The sequence below is a fragment of the Meriones unguiculatus genome, chromosome 3 (assembly GCF_030254825.1).
Source record: "Meriones unguiculatus strain TT.TT164.6M chromosome 3, Bangor_MerUng_6.1, whole genome shotgun sequence".
In the NCBI taxonomy this organism is placed as follows: Eukaryota; Metazoa; Chordata; class Mammalia; order Rodentia; family Muridae; genus Meriones; species Meriones unguiculatus.
Genome location: NC_083351.1, coordinates 117,264,265 through 117,291,770, shown reverse-complemented (window position 1 = coordinate 117,291,770; position 27,506 = coordinate 117,264,265). Strand labels below are relative to the sequence as shown.

At 36.5% G+C, this 27,506-nt stretch overlaps 1 pseudogene; it reads left to right on the top strand.

The window, feature by feature from the left end:
* The first annotated feature begins 11,896 nt into the window (after positions 1 to 11,896).
* Positions 11,897 to 27,293, top strand: LOC110543793 (threonine--tRNA ligase 1, cytoplasmic-like; annotated as a pseudogene).
* Positions 27,294 to 27,506: the final 213 nt, after the last annotated feature.

Below are 27,506 nucleotides of genomic sequence, written 5' to 3'. Positions count from 1 at the left end.
AGCAAACAAGCAATGATTCACAGTAACATTGCCAACTCCACAATAATAGGAAATAACATTCAATGGTCATTATTATCTATCAACATCAGTGGACTCAACTCTCCAATAAAAAGACACAGACTAACAGAATGGGTGCGAAACAGGAACCAACATTCTGCTGCATCCAAGAAACACACCTAAGCAACAAAGATAAACATTACCTCAGAGTAAAAGGCTGGAAAACAGTTTTTTAAGCAAATGGACCCAAAAAATAAGGAGGAGTGGCTATCCTAATATCTAATAAAATAGATTTTCAACCAAAACTAATCAAAAAAGACATAGAGGGGCACTACATTTTCATCAAAGGAAAAATTCACCAAGAAGACATCACAATTCTAAACATCTATGCCCCAAATACAAGAGCACCCACATTCATAAATGAAACATTATTAAAGCTTAAACCACACATTGATGGCAATACCCTAATAGTGGGTGACTTCAACACCCCACTCTCACCAAGGGACAGATCAACTAGACAGAAACCAGATAGGGAAATAAAAGCACTTAAAGAGTCCCTAAATCAAATGGACCTAATAGACGTCTATAGATCTTTCCACCCAAACTCAAAAGAGTATACCTTCTTTTCAGCACCTCATGGAACCTTCTCCAAAATAGACCATATAGTTGGTCACAAAGCAAGCCTCAACAGATATAAAAAGATTGAGATAATCCCTTGTATTCTATCGGACCACCATGGACTAAAGCTAGACATCAACAACAACAGAAAAAACAAAAAGCCGACACGCACATGGAAAGTGAACAACTTGTTACTCAATGACAGCTGGGTTAAGGAAGAAATAAAGAAAGAAATTAAAGACTTCTTAGAATTCAATGAAAATGAAGGCACAACATACCCAAATTTATGGGACACATGGAAAGCGGTGCTCAGAGGAAAATTTATAGCACTAAGTGCCTTCAAGAAGAAATCTATAACATCACATACAAGTAACTTAATGGCCCAACTGAAAACCCTAGAAAAAAAAAGAAGCAGATACACCCAAGAGGAGCAGAAGGCTGGAAATAATCAAACTCAGGGCTGAAATCAATCAATTAGAAACAAATAAAACTATTCAAAGAATCAATGAAACAAAAAGCTGGTTCTTTGAGAAAATCAACAAGATAGACAAACCCTTAGCCAAGCTAACTAAAAAGCAGAGAGAATCTATCCAAATCAACAAAATCAGAAATGAAAAGGGGGACATAACTACAGACACTGAAGAAATCCAAACAATCATTAGGTCATACTACAAAAGCCTATATGCCACAAAATTTGAAAATTTAAATGAAATGGACAATTTTCTTGATAGATTCCATCTACCAACATTAAGTCAAGATCAGATAGAAAGACTGAATAGCCCTATATCCCCCAAGGAAATTGAAGCAGTCATTAACAGCCTCCCCTGCAAAAAAAAGCCCTGGGCCAGATGGTTTCAGCACAGAATTCTACCAGACCTTCAAAGAAGTGCTAATACCAATTCTCCTCAAACTATTCCACAAAATAGAAACAGAAGGAACATTACCAAACTCATTCTATGAAGCGACAGTTACCTTGATGCCCAAACCACACAAAGACCCAACAAAAAAAGAGAACTTCAGACCTATCTCTCGTATGAATATTGATGCAAAAATACTCAATAAAATACTTGCAAACCGAATCCAAGAACACATCAAAGATATCATCCACCATGACCAAGTAGGCTTCATCCCAGGCATGCATGGGTGGTTCAACATACGGAAATCCATCAATGTAATCCACCACATAAACAAACTGAAGGAGAAAAACCACATGATCATCTCCTTGGACGCTGAAAAAGCATTTGACAAAGTCCAACACCCATTCTTGTTTAAAGTATTGGAAAGATCAGGGATACAAGGCACATACTTAAACATAGTAAAGGCAATATACAGCAAGCCTACAGCCAACATCAAACTCAGTGGAGAGAAACTTAAATCAATCCCACTGAAATCAGGGACAAGACAAGGCTGCCTACTCTCTCCATATCTCTTCAACATAGTACTTGAAGTCTGAGCCAGAGCAATAAGACAACTAAAGGAGATCAAGGGGATACAAATTGGAAAGGAAGAGGTCAAAATGTCACTATTTGCAGATGATATGATAGCATACATGAATGACCCCAAAAATTCAACCAGCGAACTCCTTCAGCTGATAAACACCTTCAGCAAAGTGGCTGGATACAAAATCAACTCAAAAAAATCAGAAGCCCTCCTGTATACCAAAGACAAAAGGGCCAAGAAAGAAATTAGGGAAACAACACCCTTCACAATAGCCAATAATAACATAAAGTACCTTGGGGTGACACTAACCAAGCAAGTGAAAGACCTGTTTGAGAAAAACTTCAAGTCTCTGAAGAAAGAAATTGAAGAAGATCTCAGAAGATGGAAAGATCTCCCGTGCTCATGGATTGATAGGATTAACATTGTGAAAATGGCCATTCTGCCAAAAGCAATCTACAGATTCAATGCAATTCCCATCAAAATACCAACTCAATTCTTTTCAGACCTTGAAAAAAAGATTCTCAGCTTCATATGGAGAAACAAAAAACCTAGAATCTCCAAAACAACCCTGTACAACAACAGATCATCTGGAGGTATCTCCATTCCCGATCTCAAGCTGTACTACAGAGCAATAGTAATAAAAACTGCATGGTATTGGCATAAAACAGAAAGGAGGATCAATGGAACCGAATTGAAGACCCAGAAATAAACCCACGTACTTACGAATACTCAATTTTTGACAAAGCAGCCAAAACCATTCAATGGAAAAAAGATAGCATCTTCAACAGATGGTGCTGGTCTAATTGGATTTCTACATGAAAAATGAAAATAGATCCACATTTATCACCCTGCACAAAACTAAAGTCCAAGTGGATGAAAGACCTCAACATAAAACCAGATACACTAAATCTGTTAGAAGAAAAAGTAGGGAACAGCCTAGAACTCATTGGCACAGGAGACACTTCCTGAACAGAACTCCAACAGCACAGGCTTTAAGAGCAACAATCAACAAATGGGACCTCATGAAACTGAAAAGCTTCTGTAAAGCGAAGGACAACATCATCAAAACAAAACGACTGCCTACAGATTGTGAAAGAATCTTCACCAACCCTCTATCTGACAGAGGGGTAATATCCAGTATATATAAAGAACTAAAGAAGCTGAAAAGCAGCAAAACAAGTAATCCAATTAAAAAATGGGGAACGGAGCTAAACAGAGAATTCTCTGTAGAGGAATATAGAATGGCAGAGAAACACTTAAAGAAATGCTCAACGTCATTAGCCATTGGGGAAATGCAAATCAAAACGACCCTGAGATTTCACCTTACACCCATCAGAATGGCCAAGATGAAAAACACAAATGACAACCCATGTTGGAGAGGTTGTGGAGAAAGGGGAACCCTCCTTCATTGCTGGTGGGAATGTAAACTTGTACAACCACTTTGGAAGTTAATCTGGCACTTTGTCAGACAATTAGGAATAGCGCTTCCTCAAGACCCAGCTATACCACTGCTAGGCATATACCCAAAATTTGCTCAAGTACACAATAAGGACATTTGCTCAACCATGTTTGTAGCAGCTTTATTTGTAATAGCCAGAACCTGGAAACAACCCAGATGTCCATCAACGGAGGAATGGATACAGAAATTGTGGTATTTTTACACAATGGAATACTACTCAGCAATCAAAAAGGAGGAAATCATGAAATTTGCAGGCAAATGGTGGGATCTAGAAAAGATCATTCTGAGTGAAGTATCCCAGAAGGAGAAAGACAAACATGGAATATACTCGCTTATATAGACCTAAAAGATAGGATAAACATAATGAAATCTATACACCTAAAGAAGATAATCAAGAAAGCAGACACGGGGTATGATGATCTATCCTCATTTAGAAAGACAAATGGGATATGCATTGAACGTATGACAGGAGTCTACCGCAGAAAGCATCTGAAAGACCCTACCTAGCAGTGCTCCAAAATAGATACTAAGACTCACAACCAAACCTTCGGCAGAGTGCAGGGAATCATATGAAAGAAGGGGAGTTTGATGTGGAAAGGATAGGAGCTCCACAAGGACCAAACGTATCTGGGCACAGGGTCTTTTCTGAGATGGACACTCAACCAAAGTCCATGAGAGGATAAAACCTAGAACCTCTGCTCAGATGTGACCCGTGATAGCGCAGTAATCAATTGGTTTCCCATAGTAAGGGGAACAAGGACTATTTCTAACAGGAACTCAATGACTGGCTCTTTGACCTCCCCACCTCCCAAGGGAGGAGCAGTACTGTTAGGCCACAGAAGAGGACTTTGCAGCCAGTCTTGAAAATACCTGACAAAAGGGAGTCATATGAAAGGGGAGGAGGTCCTCCCCTATCAGTGGACTTGGAAAGGGGCAGGGAGGAGATGAGGGAGGGAGGGTGGTATTGGGGAGGGAATGAGGGATACAGATGGGATACAGAATTAACAAAATGTAACTAATGAGAAAAATAAAATTATGGAAAAAAAAGACTAAATAAGCTTATCCATGAGGTAAAAAGATAGTTCAATATATACAAGTCAATAAGTGTGATAAAATACAGAAATACACTTAAAAACATAAATCACATGAGCATATTGATAAGAATTGAAGAAGCCTCTGACAGTATCTAACATGACTGCTTCATAAAAGTCTTAGAAAAAATAGCAGCATAGGGACCATAAATCAACATAATAAAAGTTATGTATGAGAAATCCCTAGCCAAAGAAAATCCTAGATGGAGCACAACTTGAAGCAATCCCAATAAATGAGACAAGTCTCTCTATTATTCACACTTCTTTTCAATATGATGCTGAAAGCATTAGCTGAAGAAGTGGAACAAGAGAAGGAATCAAATGAATGGCAAATAGAAAAAGGTGGCAAACTATCATCATTTGCAGCTGATATGATATATTATATAGTAGAAATCCCCAACTTTTTATAAATATTCAAAATAGGTTAAACAATTTCAGCAATTTGCAGATGATAGGACATTGTCCATAAGAAATAGCAGAAAGTCTCCAAAAATCTCCAAGAAATGTTAAGAAAATTTAAGCAATGTTTCAGGATACAGCACGAAATTTTAAAAACCTTTATCTGTTTTATACACCACAATTTTACATATGAAAAAGAAATTATACAGAACTTTCCATTCACAATAACCTCAAAGATGATGAAATATCCAGAAATAAAGCTAATGATGGATGGAAAGGCCTCTATATTTAAAGTTTTAATCAGCTTAATAAATAGATAATAACGCTAGGAAATGAAAAGACAACCCATGACCACAGATTGGTAGAATACTATTGTGATCTTGATAATTCTACCAAAAGCTATTTACAGATTCCATGCAGTACCAATCAAAATCCCTATCCCATTCTTGACAAGAAAAAAAAATCCTAAAATTCATATGAAACTCCATGTTCAGTTTGAGGGACTTTCGTGGAAGACAGAGGGTGCAGTAAAGATTAGTTATCTAAGTCATAGACACGTGAGAACATGATCAGTAAAACTGTCCTAGTTAAACTGAATCTAGTTAAATTCTTCATTCTGTGTAAGCAGTTATGTTATTTGGAATTTTGAAGGCATAAAATAATTACTTTCATCCTGTATGATGACATTTTATGTATACTAAATGCACAATAAGTAGTAAAATGTCATGTGTTCAACATGTTCTTTTATTTTATCATGTATCTATCATCCATATATCGCACAATCTCAGTTTATAATATTTTTATACCATAACAAAGCACATCCTGATAAGAGTTTAAGTGTAAGTAGATGTTTTGGTTATAGGAAAAAGACAGCTGAGTGAGAAACTGATCTAACCCTACCCTTATTTCCTCATTGCACTTTGAGTAGTGGAAGCTTCCCATGCTGTTAAAATGTGATACTTTTGTCAAGACTATTTCAATTTGGTATTAATAGAGTTATTGCCAATTTACTACTTTTAAATAAGTGAATATTTACGGTTTGAGAGTTTTAGGTTCTAAGTGTTTTGGTGTGCATGATAGACTGACATATATAATTGTAAAATTTTAAAACTCAATATTTTAAAGACAGACTTTTAAGACCCACGTGCCCAGGAAATGTAGGAGGAAATCTCTTTTTCTCACATGCAGATTAATTTTATTTTTCCAAATATAAGTAAGTAGTGCTGCAAATGTAACATATAAATAATCATACTTAACAGTGAATATATTTCTTCCTTTGAAATTGATTATATAGGTTTGATTTATGCGCAGAAGGCAGATAAAATATATATCTCAATAATCAACCACTTTTATTACAAGGTCATATTTATGTTTAAGTGTCTCAGAAAGAAATAAGAGAGCAATTGCATATTTTAATAAAAACTTAAGGATAAACCTATCTTACAAAAAAAATCTCAAAATTTTCTCTGTGCCATGTTAAAAGATTCATTTTAACACAATTTTTTATCAAAAATTTTCGAACATTTTTTTTAATTTTTGCTTCTTAAAAATACAAAAGTTAATTGAAAATAAATATGAATGAGTGACCTGGTGCTTCCATTTTACACAGCTCCTCATTTCCTTTCGGGTTTTGTATGACATAGGCTCAGCGGGGGAACAGAAGCATTCAGTGAAGCCTGCCAAACACAGCAAGCCTAAAGACCACCTAGAATTTTAAAAGACTTAATAGGAAAAGACAAATGTAGAACAAGTTCCAGCAACCTCCGACAGTCTAATTAAAAGACCATTTCCTATTTCGTATCATACATCACAAGATCACACTAGATAAAGCTTTGCTACTTGCATATCATCTCTGAATGAGGCGAATGGGTAATGAGTGAAAAGGTGCAGTTTGTTACAGAAAATTTTACTGGCTTAAAAAGGTAGAATGAACCATGAAAATCATCCACTCACGCTAAAGAAGTTTTAAGGCATTTATTTAATTTCTAATGCAGAGATTAAATAAAATATAACATGTAGTTAGAATTTTACATTAAATCTAATGGATGCTCATTTGTGTTAAATGTAATAATTTTGATGTTTACTTACTCAGTGCAGTGAAAAGCCCTAACCAAAAAATATCTGATTTTGTTAATAGTCAAGTTGTATTATTCTCTGACACAGACATTCAAAATATCATATTTATTGAACTCACTTAAAACCAATAATGATTATTTTACATTGTATCAAAGAATTTTGTCTTGAAAAAGAGACTGAAAATGATAAATTAACTTGATTTTTGAAAACAGAAAGCTTGAATTTCAAATGAAATGGAATATCTAATACTACAGGAAACTGATCATCTTTTTCATGCCCAGATCTGAAACAAAGACTGACTACTTATTTTACATGTATATATATATATATATATATATATATATATATATATATATATATACATATATTTGAAATATTACATACCCTTTAAAACACAATATAACACCAATTTATTATGGTGCATAATGAGCATACTTGACAGTTTATATAATATTTATTGTCTCAACTTTAAAAAGCTACTTTCATAAGAGCTATATCTCAATGTTGTGTGCTGTATGTATATCATAGTGTCATTGCTTAAGAAACAATAAAATAGAAAACAAAATAAATAATAGCTTCAATAAATAACTCATTAACATGAATGTTTTATTTTTTAAGTGTTATATCATTTTTCTCATATACAGATACATAATTCACATCATTACATTTCATTGTTACAAGAATGCCTATAATAATTTAACATCTATTTTCTTTATAATAGTGATAGTTTTAACCTGCTAATATATGCCTTTTTGATTTGCTAAATCGTTGTGGTTGAGACTAAATATCTACAGAAGGGTGCTGCATTAAGAGTTTTATTTTGATTTGGTAACAGTATGAAAAGTAAGGACGAGCAAAAGAATTCAGAACATGAGGAAAATATCCTTGAAGAGGAATTGTCCCACTTCTCCTGCTCCTCGTATTCATCTCCCTCTTCCTTGTCCTTCTTTACCTCCTTCATCTCCCTCTTTTATTCATGTTTTCCTTCCCTTTCTTCCCTAATATTTTATTCCTTTCCTCCCTTTTTCTCTCCCCACTCACAGAGTTTCAGGAAAACTCTATGTTTCTCTGCTTTTATGTCAGCTAGTGAGAAGAAAGAAAATTTAAAAATTTGCCTCATAAATTAATAATTTATTCTATTTTCATATTTTTATAATGACTCAAATTGATGAACCTTTATCAACAAAATCCTCTCAGGAATAAAATAGTGTGTTGCTCATGGTTTTATGCTAAAACAATCTTAACAACTATGCTCATATTCTTTGATTATTATGTCCTTCAGTCTTTGTTTCTGCCATGTCAAAATGGTTCATCTCAAATGGGTACTATTGTTTCTCCATGAATCACAGCATTCACTAAAGCTGTGGTGATCTAATTTATATGTCCTCCATAGTCTTAGATATTTAAATACCAGCCTACTAGTGAGTGACATTATTTGGAGAAGTTCTTGGTCAACATTCTATTGCAGTGAAGAAACATCATAACCACAGAATCTCTTCTTAAAGAAATAATTTAATTAGATCCTGCTTATAGTTTCAGAACGTAGTCTGGTTATCATCATGGTCAGAGCATGACAACATGTAGCAAACAGACGTGATGCTAGAGGAGTAGCAGAGAGTTCTGCATCTGGATTCATAGTCAGGTGAAAGACACGGGGCCTGATTGGGGTCTTGGAAACCTCAAAGCCTTCCCCAGTGACATACTTCCTCCAAAACGGTCATAGCTCCTGTTCCTTCTCAGGTAGTGTCACTCGATTTCTAAGCATTTGAGTGTGTGAGCCTATGTGGGCCGTTCTTATTCAAACCCCTACAGGAGGTACATGTTTTGTTTTTACTGGGGGAGGTATGTCACTGGGACTGGAGTTTGAGTGAAGCCTTTGCTTATTGACAGTTCCCTCTCTGCTTTGATATTATGCTTTTTTTTAATAAATAAAATTTTAATAAGAAAAACCTATAACAAATGCTGGCAAATGTGCACATCTGTATAATGTAAATATATCAATGCAATATTTACATCAGCCAAGAAAAGGAATGAACCTGGATGCCCATCAGCGTATGAATGAATAATGGAGATGTGGTGCAGATACACACTGGAACTTTTTTCCATTTATTTATAATAAATAAATAACTATATATTATTATAAATAACTTATTATAAATAAATAATACATCCAGGTCCCAATCTACTCCATCTTCTCCTTCCAGACCACACCCCACTCCTCCCATTTCCCCCTCTCCTTCCTCCCAGAAAGGGGTAGGCCCTGATTGTTACCAATCCACCCTGGTATCTCCAGTCATGGAAGGATTAAGCACATCCTCTCTCACCAAGGGGGTGACAAGACAGCACAGCTAGGGACCCAGCAGCAGGTAACAGAGTTGGAGATAACCCTACTCATGTGGGAGAGCCACATGATGATATGTACTTTCACATGTGCTACATATGTGTAGGGGGTCTAGGTTCAGGCCATGCAAGCTCTTTGGTTGGTAGTTTGGTCCCTGTGGCCCCAGGTTAGATTGCTCTCTTGGTTTTCTTATGGTATTCTTGACCTCTTCTGCCTCTTCTATTCTTCTACTCGCTCTTCCCCAGCACTCTCTCAGCTCAGCCCATTGTTTGGCCTTGGGTCTCTGTATCTGTCTTCATCAGCTACCAAATGAAGCCTCTCAGAAGACATTTATGCTGGATTCTTGTCCGCAAGTGTAGCAGAGTGTCACTAACAGTGACAGTGATTGCCCCTCTTGGTTTGGGTGGGTCTCAAGTTGGGCAGGTTTCTGGTTTGCCATTTCCTCAGTCACTGTTCCATCTCTGCCCCTAAAGTAGACAAGACATATTTTGGGTCGAAGGTTTTAAGTGTGAATTGGTATCCCTTTCCCTCTGCTGGGAGTCCCACCTGGCTACAGAGATACCAACTTTATGCTCCTTAGCACCCTTTGCTTGGAGTGACCCCAATAGATTCCTATGAACCTCCACTGAACCAGAAATGCCTTGCCAAAGATTTTTATTCTTTCTGACAGTTCTCCTCACCCACCTCCTCCTCTCTCCACCACCTGATTCCTTCCCCTGTTACCCTTCTCACCTCATCTCTCACCCAGTGCCTTCCCTCCATCTACTTTGGATATCTATTCTATTTCCTGTTCTGAGAGAGATTCAAGCATTTTCACTTGGGCTCTCCTTGGCTTTTTGAGGTCTGTGGATGTGGTAAGGTTATCCTGTATTTCATGGCTAATATCATGGCTAATATCCACTTAAAAGTAAGTACATACCAATTGTGACTTTCTGGGTCTTGGTGACTTCACTCAGGATGATCTTTTTAGTTTTATCCATTTACCTTGCAAATGTCATGATTTCCTTGTTTTTAATAGCTGAGTACTATTCCACTGTGTAAATGTACTACATTTCTTTATTCATTCCTCGGTTTGAAAATATGAACTTCTTCAAAGTTCTGTTCCTGCCACCATACATACTGCCAGCTGCCATAAGATACGTGTTGTTCCCTGGAACTGTAACTCAAAGCAAACAGTTCCTTCTATAAATCATTTTTGTCATGGTATTTCTTCATAGCAACATAACAAAGACAGAAGCAGGTAACTGAAGCATGGCGTGGCTATAAAGAATCTGACCATATTCCTTTCTGGAAGAATCTAAAATGTTGAAGTAAGTGTTATAGAAAATTCAATTATCAGAGAACAAACCATATACTAAAAGATATCAGATAATTTTATATTTGGGTGTAGCCAGGACACAGACTAATGTCTCAAGAACACTCTATCATCTCTGGCATCTTCCTACAGCTTTTATAAGTAACTGTGTGGCCACGTGGGGGAGTTCTGAGGCCAATGATCACAATAAGAAATTTTTGTTACAATAAGCATTTTTTTGATGAACAAAAGCTGGAGGTTAAAGAATTTCAAGTAGATGTGATACCTTTAGCAATTTAAGAGTACAGACATTTCCAGATGGCAATGAAAATTTTTCTTTCCTTAGCAAACATGATCATAGACAGTATGACCTATGACAAGTAGGTTGTGGGAATTATTCTTTCAGGTAATTTTATGCTATGGTTCCAATTCCTAAGATATGAGCAATGGATTTTAACCAGCAGGCAGAAGTCAAGACAGTTAAATAAGACTTTAGGTTATTTTACTTCTACACAATCCAGTAGTTTATAAGTATTAGAATATCATAATATAAAATAGTAATTTTATTTCATTGTATACACAAATAAAGGTATAAATTATATGCTTATGTTATCTCCTCAAGAAAGGAGTGTTGAACACTGTAAGCAGAGCTTAATAATAGTACCAGTAGGAACTCAAAAGAGAGTATTGCTGAGCTCAATGTGGATTAGAGATGTACAGCTGCAGTCTAAAAGAAACTCTTCTTTCTGTCAGTTGTCATGGTCATAGTGTTTTATCACAACAATGGAAAATAAGTACAACATAATCCTCAATAATCATTAGCAAGCTCTGAAACAACTGTTCATACTATTCAGGATCTTCTTTCATGAGAGTCTTTCTTTTGTATGAGTATGATGGTGCACACCCTTAATGCCAGAATTCAAGAAGCAGAGGCAGCTATATCTCTATGAGTTTGAGGCCACTTTGAGACACATAATGAAATCCAGGAATGCCACTCCATTGTAGTAGAGAGATCCTGTCTCAAAACAAAGATATTTTATTTGAGTACATAAAAATATATAAGTATATTTTGTATGTATTTGTGAGAATATATTAAAATCTATGGGTAATATGTCAAAATATTTAACTGGCAACAGCTTCCACAGGAGTCATTTTGCTTACACTGAAATACTTCTTAGTTGATGTGGAACACATGGAGTGCAGAATTGCAGATCCTTGCCGCTGGCTTAAGCTCTTCTGTGCCTTGTAGTTCTCTGGTTTTGTCTCTCTGCTGTCCTTCCATTTCAGAGGAGAAAGCTAGCAACCCTTCAGGGAAGATTCATGGCAAGAAGGCCTTGGATGCCAATGAGGAGATGGAGGTGAGATGGAGGAGATGGAGCAGAGATGAATCCTTGGCCTGAGTATGTTAACACGAACCTTGATATGAATAAGCTAAAAGGCAGAACATTATTCTATCCTGGCTGAAAAGGCAGCAAAAGGTAGCAAACCGATTAAAGTCACTCTGCCCTATGGGAAACAGGTGGATGCAGTGTCCTGGAGAAGTACACCATATCAGATTGCTTGCGGAATTAGTCAAGGCCTGGCTGACAGCACTGTTGTTGCTAAAGTGAACAAGGTCGTTTGGAGCCTGGACCGCCCTCGGAGACAGATTACAGTTTGGAGCTTCTCAAGTTTGAGGATGAGGAAGCACAGGCACTATAGTGGCACTCCAGTGTCCTTGGAGAGAGGCCATGGAGAGAGTCTGTGGTGGATGCTTATGTTACAGCCCACCAAAAGAAAATGGGTTCTCTTATGATATGACCCTTGAAGAAGGGGCTGTATCCTGCAACCAGGATTTTTCTTCCCTGGAAACTTTCTGTAAGAAAATCATAAAGGAGAAGCAAGCTTTTGAAAGATTGGAAGCTGAGAAGGAAATGTTGCTAAAAATGTTTAAGTACAAGTTCAAGTGTTGCTGGATACTGAATGAAAAAGTAAACAGCCCGACCACCTCTGTCTATAGACGCGGTCCTTTGGTAGATCTCTGCTCCTCATGTCAGACACACGGGAAAGATTAAGACTTTAAAAATACACAAGAATTCCTCTACATACTGGAAAGCCAAAGCAGACGTGGAAACCCTCCAGAGGATTTATGGCATTTCATTCCCTTACCCCAAACTATTGAAAGAGTGGGAGAAGTTCCAAGAAAAACCCAAAAATCAAGATCATAGAAAAATTGGGAGGGAACAAGATCTCTATTTCTTTCATTAACTAAGCCCTGGAAGTAGCTTTTTTTTTTTTTTCCTTGCCAAAAGGAACCTATATTTATAATACACTTGTGGAATTTATCAGGCGTGAATGCAGGAAAAGAGGCTTTCAGGAGGTCGTCACCCCCACCATCTTCAATAGCCGGCTCTGGACGACCTCTGGCCACTGGCAGCACTACAGTGAGAACATGTTCTCCTTTGAGGTGGAGAAGGAGCAGTTGGCCCTGAAGCCCATGAACGGCCCAGGACACTGCCTTACATTCAATCATCTACCAAGGTCCCAGCCAGGGCTGCCTCTGAAGCTAGTTGATTTTTTTGTGTGCCTCATAGGAATGAGGTCTCAGGGCCTCTCACAGGACTCATGCGGTCAGAACATTCCAGCAGGATGACACAAACATTCTGTGCTATGGAGCAGATTGAGGATGAAATTGAAGGTTGTTTGGATTTTCTTCGCACAGTACATAATGTTTTTGGATTTTCATTTACATTGGCTCCTTCTAATAGTCTAGAAAAAAAAACAAAACAAAACAACAACAACAAAAACCAAAACAACTTGGAGATATAGAAATATGGAAACAAGCCAAGAAACAACTGGGAAACAGTTTGAACGAATTTGGTGAAAAGTGGGAATGAAATCCTGGTGATGGGGCTGTTGGTGGTACAAAGATTAATGTGAAGGTAAAAGATGCAATTGGCTGCCACCACTATTGTGCAACCATCCAGCTAGACTTTCAGTTGCCTATCAGTTTTATTTATTTATTTATAAATAAATTACAGTTCATTTTGTATCCCAACTGTAGCCCCCTCCCTCATCCTCTCCCAATTCCACCCTCCCTCCGATGTCTCCTCCCATGACCCTCCCCAAGTCCACTGATAAGGGAGGTCCTTCTCCCCTTCCCTCTGACCCTTGCCTATCAAGTCTCATCAGGACAATCTTACTTAAGTAAGCAATGATGGTGATGATAAGAAAAGGCCAATAATTGTTCACTAAGCCATGCTGGCATCAGTGAAAAGAATGATTGCTATCCTCATATAAAACTATGGGGCAAATGGCCTTTCTGTCTCTCTCCTTGCCAGGTTATGATTCCAGTGGGACCAACACGTGATGAATATGCTCAAAAGGACATTAACCTAGATCTGGGCTGTACCTTCAATAAGAAAATCAGAAATTCACAGTTAGCTCAGTATAACTTCATCCTGTTATGCCCAAGTCTTCCGGACCCCAAAGACCATCAAGGAGCTGATTCCATTGCAAACGCAGTAGGGACTTTTTATTATAAACTCGAGCTAGTGCCCACACCCTTACTGATGCAGCAGTTGAGAGTAGAGCCTGAGCTTGGGGGGGGGGAGGGTGATATGTAGGTCCCAGTCCCTCCCAGCAAGCCCAAAGCAAGGGAATTCCAGCCTGGCAAGCCTCTATTGGTTGAAACACAAAAGGAGATGTTGCATTTTAAACTGATTGGATATGGGAAGGTACCATTAACTGGTCTAGTTTCCTTTGTTTGGCTGTTGCTAGGGGAGAGGTTTCCTAGCAACTGCATCTTTAGTGAGGAGGAAAGAATACAGTAAGTCTGGTTCCTCCCTGCAGATAACCTGATGTGTCTGACCATGTTCACATGTCTCGATGTGTCTGGCCTTTGTTCAGGCTTTTGTGTTAATCCAATAACTCTCCCAAACTAATTTTTAATTCTTTGGTCTCTCAATCCTGGTTGTTGATAAAAAAACAGAAAGCCAGTGGCACTGTGAATATCTGCACTAGAGACAATAAAGTCCACGTAGAGAGAACTGTTGAGGAAACTGCAGCAACTTAAGCAGTCTCGCAGTAAGCAGAGTTTTTTTTTAATTTTTTATATTAATTATAGTTTATTCACTTTGTATCCCAACTGTAACCCTCTCCCATACCCACCCTCTCTCCCTCATCTCCTTCTATGACCCTCTCCAAGTACACTGATAGGGGAGGTCCTCCTCCCCTTCCATCCCAGTTTTATTGGATCATGGCAGGCCTGCGTTGGCTTAGTAGGCTCAGTATAAAGGAAGACCCATGCTCTATCACATGACCTTGAACACTGGGAAACGTTCTTTATAATAAATGTGGAATAGTTCTGCAGCCTGCATGTATCAGCCTTTATGGTCTGGACAAATCTTAGCTAATGGGTTAGATAGGGGATATTAAAAAAATTAAAACAAATGATTAATAATTAAAATAATTTTAAAAATTACATTAAAATTATATTGTTTATTGAATTGATTTTCCACAATGGAAAAATCATGGAGGATGCTTTAATGTAACAGGGCTATTTTCTATACATTCAATCAATTAAAACATAAATTTTTTCAAAATAAGAAAAATACTTCTTAGTCATTTCATTCTATTAATCTCAAACATTGTCATGTTACATGCTTGTATTTAGATATCCAACAAATACCATTTGTGAAGACTTATTTCTTTTCAGGGTGAGAAATTAGTTTCTTTATAAAAATACAAATATCTTTTTAAATAATTAAAAAAATTGAAATGTCATTTTGGACAAAGGATATGAAATTTGGCTATTATTTTTGTGTTTAGAAAAGTAATGTAATTGCATTATTCATTATCTCTGTGCTTTGTTACACTAGTTACATTTTAAGACAGATTTGTAGCAGCATTGCTAAGGTATATCTTAGAGTAGGGAATACGGAGGTCCTATCATGTCTCTAGTTGTCTCTATGCAAAGAGATCTTTATCTGTTCTCTCCTGATTACACTGTTCTTCAGTGTAAGGGTTACTTTTTCTGAAATGCAAAAATTTTCAGGAGATTAACCTTACAGTCTACCATTTAACAATACTTTAGTGGAAAACACAGAGTTACCCATACCATCTTCCATTTTTCCTTCTTCCTGTTCTATTCTTAGAGTATGGGTTTTACTGTAGCTCTACAGTCTGCCATGACTTTCAACTATTTAAATTATTTTGAAGTATTCCCATAAGCATATTTAGCTGTTAGAAGAAAGGTTAATGAGGGATTTAATATCTACTAAACTATTAGCCCTAAAGCCAATGACCTTTAGGCTCATGTAGGAGTATATTTATGATTGCTCTACTGAACCATGATCATTTTCTCTCAGCTAGATATAAACCTAGCTGATGCTTCTTGAAATGCCTTATTTTATTCAGTTCTTCATTTTTAAAATTCCATGTAAAATTTGGATCCGAATGATGGATAAGCTTTGCCTTATTTTTTTACTTTATTTTTTTTTTCAAGGTAACAAACCAGGGATTGGGAAATGTCTCTACTTGGGATATTTTCTTGTGAGAAAGATGGATTCTCTTTGTTGAGTTGGTTATTTGGCTTTCCTTTTGTTGTTGCTGTTGTTCTATCAAATGCCTTCAGCCTGACAAGGATCCATAATTACTGAGTCTCCCTTTATGCTTTGAACAAACTAACCAATACTGTCTGATTGTGTTATCTAGCACTAACCAATGGCATCACACACAGTCATCACCTACATCAATGGTAAAAGACAGCATTTTGACTGAGTGTGCTGCTATGCAGCCTTCTTGGTGTTTTGACTCACACTTTGTGCAAAAACAAATGTCCTGACCAAATTAACTTTCATCTTTTTCTCATAGTCAGAGTATAACACTGAGATTAATGTTTTTCAGAAAATTCAGCCATTTAAATACCTCCACACACACACACACACACACACACACACACATATATATATATATGGATATATATATATATGCATGTATTTGAAGTAAAAGAGAGAGATGCATCAAAAGACATTTTGTAACTCACATGTTTATTTATTTTTGCTCTAAGTGACTATCCTTCAAACAACACTGCACTATCTTATCAAAGTTAATCACACTTGGGCTGTTAGCTGTGCCTACAAAAATAAAAGTTGGTGGGAAGGTCATTGGACTCTCAAGTAAATATCTAACAGTTTTTCCCAGACCTTTGTAAGTAGTTCCTCCATAATTGTGGAGCAAAAGTGTATAACCTGGAGACTAAGAAAGGGGGATTAATGTAGGATCATTATAACAGGAATTCATTAGCCAAGTGATCTGAAGACTTCAGAGAAGCTCATTTGGAGCTTGTCTCTTCTTGTCTCTTGTCTCTTCTCACCCATGGTGTACACATAAGTCCAGTAAACTCATTGTTTTCATAGGGAGAACTTTGATCAAATCAAAGTATGTTGTTTTTTTTTTTTTTTTTTTTTTTTAATTAGGACCTTATAAGTAGGGGCTAGATGTTAATTTCTTCCTTTTTGGCAGCTAATTCTTGTAATATATATCTATATACCATAGAAAAATGAACTCAAGATTTACATTACGAATAAATAATATCTATGTTAAAGTTTAAACTTATTTAAATTCTGTTAAAAATAACATAATACAAAAATATTCTCATCTTAAAGTTATTGAACTGAGAAACCTGAAAAGTTTAGAGTATATGGCCCTTCTTTCATTCTCCCTTTCCTTTCTAATTCATGATCAGTAAGCAACCATAGGATTATGGGAAAATATTACCTAAATTTAAGTATGAAGTATAATAGCATTTATAAAAATTATTTTAAAATAATCAATTGAAAATATCCAAATATTTATAAAATACTTAACAATAGCACAAGTACATACACACACACAAAAAAAAAAGAGGAAAAATAACAATTGTGTGAAGTAGTCATCAATGATATCATAAAAGAATAAACAGAGTGGCATGCAAGCAGAGGGAGGAGGGAGGGTGGGATTGGGAGGGGAGGAGGGGGGGCTTATGGGGGGATGAAGAATGAATAAAGTGTAATTGATGAAAAATTTAAAAAAAAAGGGAAAAAATAATTTAAGAACCTTAAATGACTTTCAAAAGTGGAGGAAAACATGGAGTTAGTCCATTGGCATGGAGCATGTCTCGCCCCTGGGGGCAATGGTCTCCTGAACCTACTCAGACCTCGGACACCACCATTGCTAGTTCTAGAACTGATGCAGGATGTTCCAATGAGGGGGTTAAGGCTTCTCATAATATTTCCTATAAGCCCACACCTGTTTGTTTATATCCCCCATTTTTATTCATTATTAGCCAGATAGAGCCAAGTAATTGTGGTAATGATACTTGCTTTTTTGCCCAATGCTGGAATGCTAGTAAATTTAGGTATGCCCTGGTTACTCGCATGCGTCGCTGGGTGCCTGTGCCCGTTGATGCCCCTCACGCTATGACTCTCTTCAGACAGAAAAGGGATCTTGGAACTACAGCCACCATTGTTACTGCCATCTCATTGGCAGCTGTTGGAGCTACCACCGGGCATTAGCCATGAGTCATACTGGGCAGACTGCTCAGACCCTGAATAATCATTTAGCCAATGTAGCTCATGCTTTAGTTGTACAAAAAGGAATTAATGCTCAACTAAAAGGAAGCTTGATGGTGTTCAATCAGAGGATTGACCTCGTGCAGGAGCAAATTGATACCCTATGGCAAATCGCTCAACTTGGCTGTCAATGAAAATATGCTGGACTTTGAGTCACTAGCATATAACATGAGAATTTTTCCTGTGCTGCAAATCTGTCTAAACAATTGTCGAGCTATATTTTAGGTAATTGGAGTGGAGAATTCGATACTACGATGGAGCAGCTGAGAGTGGCCATTGTCACAGTAAATTCTACCAGACTGGACACAGGACTAGCCACAGGATTATCATCATGGATTGCTGCAGCCATGAATCATCTGAAGGAATGGGCGGGCATGGGAGTGTTAGCAGGCCTTCTGGTGCTGGTCTCCTTGGTTTGCCTGTGGTATATATGCAAGATTAGAGTCTCACAACAGTGTGATGCAGCCATGATCATTCAGGCCTTTACAGCCATTGAAGGAGGACATTCTCCCCAAGCATGGTTGGCTACCATAAAAAGCTAAAATGTTACGCTCAGGATGCGAGGCTAAGCACTGCACTCAGGGTCAGCCGCTTTGGACCCAGAGAAGAGCATGTCTGGTTGCATGCGGGTTGATGCCCCAGGTCCCGCCTCTGAGAAAAAGGTATCGGTCGGGTCTGATGCTCTTTGGATGGATGACACCTAAATGAACATCGGTACAAAGTCCCAATTTATTTCTAATATCAGAGATCAGACCTCTACTCTTGCCTGATGCGTCTAAAACAAAAAGGGGGAACTGTAGAGAGCTGCGGAATGCTATGCCTTAAAGATGGAGCTGGTTTCTGCCTTCCACCTTCCCGATGGTGAGTGCTCTCTGTCACAAACAATTCCACATTTGGCTAAGGCTGAGGATCTGGCTTGCTTCCATGGATGTGGACCTATCTGCATTGCCCACGTAGCACGCCTGGGTTGGCTACCCAGAGGCTATTTAAGCTGTGGGCTGGCTTTCCTCAGGGTCCGAGGATTGTTCAAGGTTCCTGAATAAACTGCATTGAAAAAAAACAAAAAACAAAAAACAAAAAAACAAGAACAACACATTGTTCTAGAAAATAAGATCCAAGCAATCTCAGCTCAAGATTATGCACAGAATCCATTGCCTTTGTGGCTCATTTCACTCAACAATGACACAGGTCCTGTGGCAGCATAGCTCTCCTTCTGGATTCCTCCTCTCGGCCACATAGTTCATGTTGCTTATATCTGTGTTTCCACACTTGCTCTTTTCACAACACATCTTCTACCAAGTCTTCAAATACTGGCTTCTCTTAGCCAAGTGCAAGAGGAAGCATTTCAGAAAGGATTTTTCCAAGTGCATGCTTTGTCTTTTTCATCTGCATTCACCCGTCTTTTACTGCAGTTTTGTTTCTGTCATCACATCTTCTCCACATCTTTTTCTACCTGAAGTTAATTATAATCTTTGAGATATCCAGTTTAGCTGAATGGTTTTTTTTCCCCATGTTTCCCTACCTTTTCACTTACCTTCCTGACTCTTGTCTGTTTGCAGCATTTCATACCGTGATAACCTTGTTCTGCTTGATGGCCTTCCCCCTTGTAACTCCTGTCACACTATGCTTTTGCTCGTTTTCCCCACCTATAGTTCTCTATATTATTTCTTCTTTGTGTCTGTGTCTACTTTACAATGGTTCTCACGATGGTTCTCAAAGCTAATCCGAGATATTCTTTTCTTTTCCCCAAATTATTTAATCTGCATGAACTTCTTATTCCAATCCACTTGAATTCTACTCATTTCTCACTGCACATCTCTTCTCTGTAATCTTTCCGTTTCTACTTTCTAGTGCTTTTCTGTTCTCAGTAGTAGTCCATTAACAATGGTGTGGGTTGTTTTGTTGTTTTTTTTTCCCTCCCCAGAGTATATCAGCAGCACAATTCCTAATCTAGCAATTGGATATAGAATCAAGCATTCAGGTTTCTATCTCTCTGAAGACTGGCTTCCGGTCTAATACATCCTTTCCTGTATTGCAGTGGCTATAGCCTACATATGTTTATATTTAGTTATATTTATATTTATATTTATAAATATATTTATATTTATATGAGCTGTCCATTTGGCAGTAAGGCCATCTCTATTCATAAATAATATACAAATAATGAAATTGAAGTAGCTAATATTCTGATATCAGGGTAAGTCAACAGGCAATGATCATTTGTATAATTGGGCAATGTACTTCCAAATTAACGCCAGAAAAACTGTTTACAAAGAACATCTCAGCAATCAGTAGACACCACCCAGATTTACAGGGAACTGTGTATTTTTTTATAATTCTAAATAGCTGGCCTCTAAAATGTAAAAACACACTTAAAATATTCACATAATAGTTGCTGTCTTCCATTATCTTCAGCAAGCCATTTATATGTGCATTAATACATGTTTTTACAATGTTTGAGGCATTTATTATGTATGATTTTGCTCTACTCCGACTACTTTGGCAGAGCTCACCCTGAAATAAAATTAACATTAATGATTATTAAATAAAGAAAGAAAGAAAGAAAGAATAAACAGAACTCTCTTTGGGGGCTGGATAGAGGTTTAGTGAGTGGTCAAGGGTACTTGTTGCCATTGCGTATGACCTAGACATAATTGCCAGCACTAATATGGTGGTAACTCAAGTTTCTAGGTCTTCATGCCCCTTTCTGGCTTCCACCAACACCAAGCATGTATGTGGTCCACATAGACTCATGCTGGCAAATCACTAACACAGAAAATAAAGTGAATAAAATACGTTTCTATTTAAAAATATCACTAAACAGCTGTTTTTGGTGATATGAGGTCAACATATGCATATAATACATATAATATGTATGTGTCTGATTATCTAAGACTTTTGTCTCAAAATATTCTAAACATAAAAATAAATGAAAAATTAAAATGTAATTAGAAACTTTGTCCATAAAAGAGCTTATGTTTGAAGAAAAATAAAATTTTAATTATTTATTTGCACTCAGTAAGTTATATTAGTATAATAAAGTACATATAAAGACTGATTAAAATATCTTTCTGGGTTTTTTTTCACATTCTGTGTACTATAATGGCTAATTCAAAGTTTCCTTTCTTCCTTATTTTTGTTTAAGTGGAAGATCACATTCTCTGTGTTTTTTACTAACAATCTTTTTAACACTTTGTCTTTATGTCAAGTTGCTGCTTCCTGTACTATGTGGGTATAAAAGGAGTATGAAGTGTCTCTATTTCTTAGTGTGCAGTGGCTTGACATAGAACTTGAGTGGCCAAGAATTGGATTAGTAAACCATGCTGAAGAAGGCTGTGTTCCTGCATGCTCATGAATATATCTTTTCTTTTTCTGTCAGATACACAAAGAATATTGTCCAACCTTCACAAAGATTAAGTATTTGTTCCAGATGAGGAACAATATAACTACTCATCCAAAGCAAGCTGCTGTCTCTCTTCTTTTTATACCTATTCACAGAAACTACAAGAGTGTAAGAAGAAAGCAGAGGGCCATTATACTAAGCAAACTCTAGTAAAATCTCAGCTGTAGAAAACTTTTGAGCATTCTTTGAAAACCTAGCTGGAAGAAGAAAATAAAAGCTTGTTTCCTTGTATACGCATACTCAGAAGATTTTTAATTAAACATAGTGCATAAATAGAAAAGGTGCTCGAGAGTCTTCCAGCTTGACAACCTGGGAAGTAAAGAATAAAGCATGCCAATTATGAGACTTTTACCCACTAGCATTTTTATGAAAATAATTTTTGGAATATTATATTTTTGTTGAGACTAGTCATGAAATTTTCTAAGATTTTATTCTTTCTAAAACGTCTATTTTTATTAGATGTCTGTGTCTTAGAAAACATAGAAGTTTAATTGATGCAGGGAAAGATTACTTGATTGGAATTAATCAGTAATTAATCACAAAATGCCACCACTGCCAGGTGAATGAATGATCTTGGTCAATAGGTGCTTGTGGGGATTAGCTTAAGCCCAGAAAGACTAGGAACATCGCGGTATTAGGTGAATACAGGTTCGGTAATTTTTTTTCCTTTGAATATGACAAAATTTTCTCTTTTTATTTATTATTATTATTAATTACTGTTTATTCACCTGTATCCCTACTGTAGCCCCTCCCTCTTCTCCTCCCGTGCCCCTCCTGCCAGGCTCGGTAATTTAATCAAGATACATTATCACTTTAATATCTACAATGCAGCCAGGATTTCTCTATATAACTGTAGCATGTTGAATGCACGGGTAGACATACATATTCACATCTGAAAGACGATTCCTGAAAAACTGTGTCTGAACTCCGACCTCCCTTTAGGAAAGATGACACAAAAATGCATAAACTTGTGCTGCATGGTATTTTTGCTCATAATGTATTTTTTTCCTCCATTACTCAGTGTGAGTTGGATTCAAGGTCACATTGTGACTTTACCTTACTGTTGGATGGTAGAAATAGCATGAATAAAATAATAAATTGTGTGAGATAATTGTGTGAATTTAGATAGGAAAACAATGTTCTAAAGAATCATAGTTCTGAGTTTAACCTCAAAAGCTCCTGACCATTAGCTTTTTTATTATCTCATTTCATTACTGTTATGATCTCATTCTAAATCAGTGACTTCCCAAAGTGAATACTGTGCACTTGCAAGAGAATAAAAAAGATATTTTGGTAAATGATGTGATGAGTAAGCATATCATAATGACTTAATTTTTCTCTACCTAACACATATGAATTTTCTTACAATTAAAGTAGTCTTAAATGTAATGCTGAGAACTTTTTCTCAAATATTAATAAACCATGCCAACTCTTCTTATATCATGCTTCGCTTTGACATTCAAATTTACATAGCCACAAACAACATACACGAGAGAGAAATGTGGTTTTCACGTATTTACAAAATCACATCATAAAGATATACAAAAGTCCATATTTTAATTTTTTCCACATTATATCAAAATATAATATTTTTTAGATATTTATCTTTGTACAGAATCAAAGAATAGACTGTTTAGGCTCACTTTAGCTTCTCTATGGGAATAGTTTCTACATCTACTGAAGATTTAAATGATATTTTCTTTAGTGTTATATAAGTAGAATAGGAAACCTTTGATTAAAATGAAGATTTTTTTATGAAAGGCATTTACAACACTGACAACATTTCAATATATCAATAAAATGGGAATATGTGCTTAAAGTGAGGCAATAAGGTTTGTGATACCAATTTATTTGCAAACAAAACTCCAAATCAGAGAAAAGTGCATGCAAACAGCTCTATTAAACTTAATCTGTATTGAAGAGAGAGAATGCTTGAGGATGTAATGAAAATTGAAGTGCTTCTTTAATTATCTGCATGAATTACTCAGCCATCAGTATTTAAAAAATAGTAGTAATGTGTTTTGGTTAACAAAGAAGTATTTAAGCAAGACAACATGGCTAGGGTTCTACTGAAAGTCTCAGCAAAACATATAACCATATCAATATTTGGCATAGCAATTGTAGAGCAGATAAAGCCTTTGTAACTAGTAGAAGATGATATAATAATGAATACTTTTTAAAGTTTAATATTTTTATAGTTATTTAAAATACCCAAAGCAATATTTAAAATCTGATGAGGCTACAACATAATTTTCTTGAAATTTAACACATAGTTTAAATATAATTCATTTTATCAATGGTGAATTAACGTAAGTCCATCATTAAAATATTTCATTGAGGTTTTTAAATTATATAAAATCAAGAACTATGAAAATTATAGCATAGTCTACAAAGAACTCCTAATAAATATAGTAAAGCAGTTCATTATTGTAAACTTTAATTAATTTAGATTATCATGGCATGTTTTCACTGGTATGATTTGAAAGTGTCTAGAAATACTGGCAATATTAAATTATTTTATGGTATCTTGAGTAAGTATATTTCAGGGAGTTACAATGAGGTGGAAATATAAGTAGCCTCAAAAGATATTCGATTCTATGAAATATTTTATGCATAAATAAATGACTTCTCATGACATACTGTTAGACCCATTACTGCATCTGTAGCCCTAAGTAGAATGAATCTAATTCTCAAAATAGATAAAATATGAAGAAAGATTTCAGAAAATCCATTATCTTCCTTTTATCTAATTTTCTTCACTGAGTGTTCTTTGTTACTAGCAACTTCCCCTAATGCAGTATATTTATTAAAATTATTAATATAATTTTAATATAATATTGATCAATTGTTTACTTTTTTCAGATTATAACTACATCACCCCCACCTCCTTTTTGTTTCTCAAACCCTTCCCATACACCCATTTTCCTTTTTTAAAGGTCAAAGCCTCCTTTTAAAATTATTAAAAACACACACACAACACATATATATAAACTAAATATATAAATATAGCCTGCTCAGTCTGCATAATTCCTCCTGTATGAATATTTTCAGGGCTGATATCTGGTATCAGATTACCAATTGACGTGTTGTTTCATAGAAAATAATATCTCTCCAACTTTCAGCATTCCTGAGTTTTTTAGAACTTTTTGCCTAAGGTTTGAGGCCTTCTTGGTGTTTTGCCACACCCAGTCCATATTATTACGACTAGTGTTGTGTTAGCCATGTTCAGATCAATTTTAGGGCATCATGTTTGTGACTTAATGGGTCTAGCCTCTGATATTACTGGAGAACATTGTCTCATAGCAAACTACATCATCCTCTGGCTCTTAAAGTATTTTTCACCCTGTTCTCCAATAATCCCTGAGCCTTTGGTACTATATCTGTATTGTAAATGCAACTGGAATTCACAATTCTGTATTCTGATTGATTATGGGTTTCTGTAGTGATCTCTATGTGTTCAAAATAGAAGTTTGTTTTGTTTTGCTTTTTTGAGGCTAGGACTATATTAATATATTTGTATATAAAGACAAGTACTTAAATTGTAGTTAAGGATTTTGCTGGCTTAGAAAAGTTGTAGGTGTGAGTTCTCCTCCGAGATCCATGACTTCATTAGTGCTACATAATTGTTTAGATTTCCAACACCATCTATAATTCCCCTCCTGGTGACTGGGTCCTAAGTTAAATTACGAAGCTGCTGATTACCTCCAAGATATGCTTTCCACGTAGTGTGGTCTTGCTCTCTGGGTTGTTGTAGTGAATTGTAGGCACCATAACTGAATAGAGCCATTGGTTATTTTCTCCCAGTGGCAGCTTACATGATGCTTCTGACACCAAAATCCTCCGTCCTCAGAGATGATCAGCCATCATCATAAATAAAGTCAATAGCTCCTTTTAGGTAAATTCCTAGGTACAATATATTATATAAAATGCATGCGCCCTTTCATTGTAGCAGAGAAAGTTTACAATGTCTCCTAATATTTACACTGTGCTTATTCCTCTTTCTACACCACCCCAATGCTCTATCAAGCACTAATCTTTTTTAGTATCTGAATGATTTAACTTTTTCCTAATGCTAAGCAAGTATACTGAATCAAAGGTTATAACCTTTTTATTAAATTCTTTATTTACCCATGTTGATTTTAGCATTCTTCATTACTTCTTTGTGGCTTAATGACTCCTTTTGTTTTAACAAAGTCATACTCTACAGCCATTTTTCTAAACCTGTGAGTTTTCCCCCTTTGGGGATTGATGACACTTTCACAAGGGTTACCTAAGATCATCAGAAAACACAAATATTTACATTACAACTCATAATAGTAACAAAATTAGAGTTATGAAAGTAGCAACAAAATAATGTTATGGTTGGGGGTCACCAGGACATGAGGAACTGTATTAAAGTTTCATAGCTTTGGGAAGGTTGGGAATCACTTCTCTCAAGTGTGAAATACTGAAAAACAAAAATAAAAACAAAAACAAAAGTTCAAGAGAATAGAATTTTCAAAGAAAAAGAGGGAAAATGCTGCTTATGAAACTAAGCATCATAAAAATATTCACTTTTGCTCAATTGTTTTCTTTCTTTTCCTTTCTTTTCTCTTTTTTTTTCCTCTATTTAGTCATTCACTTTACATCCTAATTATGGTCCCCATTGTCCTCTCCTCCTAGTCACACCCACCCTCCTTTCTCCCCTTTCTTCCTCCCCTGCTGCTTAGGAATTCCCCCAACCCCCACTAACTCACCCCAGTACTTCAAGTCACATGAGGATTGAGCCACATCCTCTTTCACAGTGGCCCAAGCAAGGCTTCTGCACTAGAGGGACGTGATCAAAAAACATGGAACAGAGTCCATGTCAGAAACAGCTCCAACTTCCCTGACTAGGAAAACCACAGGAAGACTAAATTGTCCATCAGGTATGTATGTGTAGGGGTCCTAGATCCTCTCCATGAATTGTCTTTGATTGGTGCTTCAGTCTCCACAGGGCCCCCTGAGCCCAGTTTAGTTGGCTCTATTGGCCTCCTTGTGAAGCTCCTGTCTCCTCTGAGTCCTTATATCCCCCCAACTCATCCACAAGGATCCCTGTACTCGACCCAATCTATTTATGTGAGTCTCAGCATCTGTTTAGATCCTTTGCTGCAAGAAGCCTGTCAGAACACAGCTATGGTAGGCTCTGGTCTGCCAGCACAGCAGAGTAACATTAATAGTGTCAGGGGTTTGCTCTCTCCTGTAAAGTGGGTCTCAGATTGGGCCAGGGTTTGATTGGACATCTCCTCCATCTCTGCTCTATCTTTATCCTTTCATAACTTGTAGGCAGAGTAAATTTTGGGATGAAGTTTTTGTGGGTGGGTTGATGTTACCCTCCCTCCACAAGGAATTCTATCTAGTTAGTAAAGAGGCTACCCTCTAACTAGACAGGACTCCTAGTAAAGAGAGGTGAAACACCAACCCTCATTTTCTTTTAACTTATGTTTTATTGTCTTTTTTTTAGCCATCCTATTTTCCAAACTCTTTACCAAGTGCCTAATGTTTATGAAAATTGATTTAATTTCCTCAGAAGAGTCTCATCATATTCAGCTCTTTGTATTTTGAAGCATGGCATAGACAGATCTTTGGAAAGCATTATATAATGCATTGATTAATATATCCCTTAGATTTAACATGTCATTAAAACAGAACAAATGATGTTTGCCATCCATTTTTAGTTTGCAATGTGTAGAAAGCATTTTAGTTTATTCAGTAGTAATCAACAGACTGTACTGTTATTTACTGATTGCTGTTACATTTTCCTAAGGGGCCTGAGTG